Source organism: Rutidosis leptorrhynchoides, chromosome 1 (assembly GCF_046630445.1).
Source record: "Rutidosis leptorrhynchoides isolate AG116_Rl617_1_P2 chromosome 1, CSIRO_AGI_Rlap_v1, whole genome shotgun sequence".
Taxonomy (NCBI): domain Eukaryota; kingdom Viridiplantae; phylum Streptophyta; class Magnoliopsida; order Asterales; family Asteraceae; genus Rutidosis; species Rutidosis leptorrhynchoides.
This window is the reverse complement of record NC_092333.1, coordinates 608,562,143-608,567,277: the sequence shown is the minus strand read 5'-3', so window position 1 is coordinate 608,567,277 and position 5,135 is coordinate 608,562,143. Positions and strand designations below refer to the sequence as shown.

Sequence of the window (5,135 nt, the reverse complement as noted above, 5' to 3'; positions counted from 1 at the left end):
TTAATGTACTTTATTTTCATTAATAAAAAGTAGCCGTTTATTTTATTCATTCGTAAACATACGATTACATTATTTTCCTAAAAATTGAAAAACAACTTAGTTCCTAAAACGATTTCATTATTTCCTTAACGGCTATATTCAACAAGCACCTTCATCAATCTAAGTAATCGCGGATATCATGTTGCTGAAATCTGCCATCGCTACTCGAAGATGAAGCAACTTCTTTTGGCGATTCAGAAAGAGCGTAGCTTTCATCCCTAAATTCGGTATAAATCGTAATTGCTTGCCTACGTACCAAAGCTTTTCCAATCAAAGCATAATAATCGTGGTCATCTTCAAGTAGCGCGGCGGGAACTCCGATTTTTTTGAAATACCATACTTGTCTGACTGGGTATGGTATTTCTCGATGGAGAACTTCAAGCAAACTATAAAAATAACGATACTCACGTACATTAATATAATAATCACGTGTTTCGTGAGGTGTATAATTCATCAATTCTCGATCAAATTCACCTTCGTAATGAACTTTTACGCAAACATTCAACGGACTCATTTTGAAATTTGAGAGAAATTATATAGATTTTTAGGAGAAATAAAGTGTGTGCTATAGTTTGTGATGGGTGGGTGTTTATATAAGGAAAAATATAGCCGTTTGAAAAAAAAAAACGGTTGGAAATATATCCGTTGTATTTTAATAATTTTTTTAAAATATAAATATAATAAATATAATCATATTAATAATTAATAATAAAAATAAAATAAAACAAATAAATACAAAAAAATACAAAATTAAATGTCACATCAGCATTCCACTAACACAACACCAACTCACTACACTACCACTATTCCACTCAACAATACAACACGTCCTAGTATCAAAAAAGTACAAAAAGTGCACAACACTAACCCACAAAACGAACTACCAACTAAAAAACGGAACCAAAAAGACGGAACATCCATGGTTCTGTTCCCTTGACCAGTTGACCAGACACATTAAAAATTTCGCGAGGGATGATACCGGAAATTCAGAGAATACGGGTATGAAAGCAGTTCATCTTCTTCAAATTAGGGTTTGTGGCAAATAAACATAACTCAGACAAACAAGAGAAATGAAGCAGTGGAGGGTATGGATGTTTTTCGAGGGTTGTTGACCCCTTCCCTAGCTTATGATTTTCCATTTTGCCCCAATCATTAACAACCCTTTTTTTCTCTAAATATATAATATACGAAGTATATATTTATATCTTTATCTATCTATCTATATCTAGTATGCGATCAATAGATCATATACTTCTCAACTTTACAGGCTTATATGATCAACCATAGCAACCATCACCACCACCACCACCACCAACTACAACTACAGGGACTATCGGCGTTATTTTTTCTTTTCTTTTATCAGAAGGGAAGCGATTTTGCAATAAATGCAACTAAACTATAATATGGAGGCTGTGATGATGAATTTCTATATCTAATTGTCTGAGTTAATTGGTCAATGTTTGAGATATGACCGTATCTTGGCGGGGCAACTTTCCGGTGGCTCGATACATTCGATGCCGCCGTGATTTCTGCAGCCATGGCGGTTCTATCCTCTTTGGACTGATTGTTTTTACAGATCTGAGCCTCATTCATTTTTACCTATAAGATTCTTTTTTATCGATATTTTATTTTATTTATTAATTTTTTTTTTTTTTTTTGAGGGGTTAGTAGTGCAACACCAAGGTGACGCTCAAAGACCCACAATAGCAAGCTATTGAGATGGACCTTTCCCCATAAAAAATAAGATTAATATCGAGTGGGCCGATGGCCCACATATCAGATAGTATTAAACTGATAAGATCAGAAACTACACTTAATCTTAGCCAAATTAAGTAAAATCTAGTGAAAGTGTTGATGAAGGTAATTTGGTCTAGTGGTATGAAAATTCGAGTTTGTGTTAAACATGTGTACATAATATATGCATTCTGAGTATGTGGTTTAAAATTGTCACCTTATAAATGAGGCTGTGATGACCAGTTGATAATATCTATGAGAAGATTGAGCAAAGTGATCTACTGTATCTTGAGGGGCGATTCTCTGGCTGTCTTGTGTTGAATTCGATTTGTTTGTCTTTTTCCGACACTAATTCAGCCGAGAATTTGCAGCCATGGCAGTTAATTCCTTTGTTTTGATATACTTCTGTAGACCTGAGCCTGTTCATTATCATTGCTGTTTCTATATGCATTGATACATGATTGATTTTTTGAACACAAATTAGAGAAATTTTACTTATGATTTATTATATTTAGTTTTAATCTTAACCTTTACAGTCAAATTATTAGATTGAATTGATTTTCTCAACCTCACTGTTGACAGTACTCGAGTCTTTCAGATCAAACGCTAAATAATCGATTTTTCTGTCAAATTTGATTTGTTGCCTCACTTTCCTGATTTGTTTTTGCTCTCTGGTGAGAAAACAATGCGTATTTAGTGAACTGAACCATTGTCTCTGTTTGATTTGGTTAGTTATTGAGGCATGTGAGATTGTATTTGAACTTTGGAATGTATAGTTCATAATGACAGAGTCGATAGAATGGTTAGGGAATTCGTGCTATCCATTGTGCTTCCACTTGCTCATATAGTCATATGTTGATAGCTATGGAAAAGATCAAACATTTGGTTTTAATCTGGCTTTTATCCATCAAATGGTTAGGGAATTCGTGCTATGCAAGGGTAATACGGAGTGACTTACGGTGTATAGTATTATATGTTTGTCGCATGTACCTTTTTTTTTTATAACATAGAGTTGATTCAATTTATGTCAAATTATCGAATTTTGACACTTCTATTAATTCATGTTACTTTAAAGTATAAAGTGTTTCGAAGAAAGTTTCATTAGATTAATTCAACAATATAAAATCTTATTATTATTATTATTATTATTATTATTATTATTATTATTATTATTATTATTATTATTATTATTATTATTATTATTATTATTATTATTATTATTATTATTATTATTATTATTATTATTATTATTATTATTATATTATATTATATAATAATAATAATAATAATAATAATAATAGGTACCAAACAACCCAACCTACTAGATATATTAGGTACCAAACAACGTATATACAAATTCGTCCGCTTTTCTAAGTGAATAAATGATACGGAGTATGATTTATAGTCATTAAGCTTTCTTTTATAAGAAGAAAACTTTTTTTTACTTATAAATAATTACTAGTAATTAATAAAAGTAAATGGACGTAAATATGTGTGGCTAAAATGGAAAAAAGTGAAGTGATTTTATGAGGTGAGATGATTATATTATATTACTAGATTTATGAGCCCGTGCGTTGCACGGGGACTCATCCGCAAACATTAATGGTTTTTAATCTTATATATGAAAGAACGATATTATAGGAATAGTGAAAAAAATATTGTAGTAGTTGAAATAGTAAAATATGTTTTTGTAAACAACATACATTAGTAAATGATAAATTATAGTTCATACATAGATTGATTTCACAACATAAAATTACGAATTGATAGTAAACATGATTTCTTGTTAAGTAAACGATGAATTGTAAAGGCATGATTTCTAGATTTAAGAGCACGTGCGTTGTACGACGGTTCTATAAAATAATAATATAAAATGTTATTATTGGTACCGATTACGTGTATGATACACTTACAAATGAGGAAACCTTTCATTATTAATAGTATCTTTATTGAAACCAAATTTATTATATTATAGCAAACGCGATAAATGAATATACTTTCAGTGTAACAAACAGTGAGGTCATTACAACTGGTCCAACTTTAAGTTTTCAACCAATATTAATAAATTATCCATAACTTAGATTATCTATGTTGACACACTACAACGCTAGTTATGGTAAATAGAATATGACACTAATAATTTATTGAACATTTATATTTAAAGTAAATGTGTTTGGTGACACTGAACACGATACGAACCCGTTTTGACCCCTTACTTTATCACCGAGAGCCAACAACGACTATGTAAGAATGTTGCATCCTTTTAACCCATGATTCACATATCTTCACAAGTGAACAATATTAATTCGACTAAATTTGTAGACACGATATATAATCATTTAAAAAAAAACATAAAATCTGTAAGCCACATAAAAAGTTTAGCAACATTAAAAGCATTTGAAACATCTACTATACTCCTGTATCTCTTAGGGGTACGTATATAGAGTACATAGGTTTCTTTTAGCCAAATGGAAAATTATAAATCTAATAACAGGTTTGTTTTCAAGTGTATCGTGTTTAGTACATGTCAAAATCGTCCAGGTCAGTTGATACTCGAACACCTGTTTTCATTGTCTCAATAAGTCCACAAGTTGAAATTGGTTAAAAAAAGAACCTTGTTATGATATAAGTAAACCTATAAAATAAACAACCCGTAATAGGTACAATCATACATGGTACACCTCTAGTAGGCAATCAAAACCGAACCAAACCCTCTACAACAGATTTTGTGAATGTAATCAAACAGAAAAATATTTAATACAATAAAACCATCATTATAAATGAATAGCCTAAATCTACTAAATATTTATTCATTGTCAAAATTTCAACTTCTAATTATAGCAAACACATTTGATCAAAGGACTAAGTATTCAAGAAGAGTGTGTGTTTTGGATGTCGAATTCACTACCAAATAACATAGATAACGCTTTAATTGCACATGCTCTAAAAGTGATCAACACGCTTGTTCTGCACATACAATATAAGAAAATTGACTTTGGTGAAGAAGTATCAAGGCTAAAGTGATCAACACGTTTGTGATTTCAAAAATAAACAGTCCAGTACTTAGTAAATTTAAACTAAACTACTCGTATAAGATAAAGGACAAATCAACCAAGATTCAAGTTAAACTTCCTTAATAAAAAGTACCCTACGGGAGCAACAGATTATTTATAATCTATTGGTATGACATTCTTGTAATTTGACCACTTTGCCTAAAGTGCTCCATGATTGTATTCCTAAGCTGCAACAACAACAACAACAACAACAACAGTACCCAATACCACTTGAGTGGTGTATGGGGGAGGTGAGATGTAGACAATCCTTCCCTTATCCGAGAATAAAAACAAGTCATTTCTCCACCC

At 31.1% G+C, this 5,135-nt stretch overlaps 1 pseudogene; it reads right to left on the bottom strand.

The window, feature by feature from the left end:
* Positions 1–1,704: 1,704 nt before the first annotated feature.
* LOC139887485 (U2 spliceosomal RNA) lies at positions 1,705–1,882 on the bottom strand (annotated as a pseudogene).
* Positions 1,883–5,135: the final 3,253 nt, after the last annotated feature.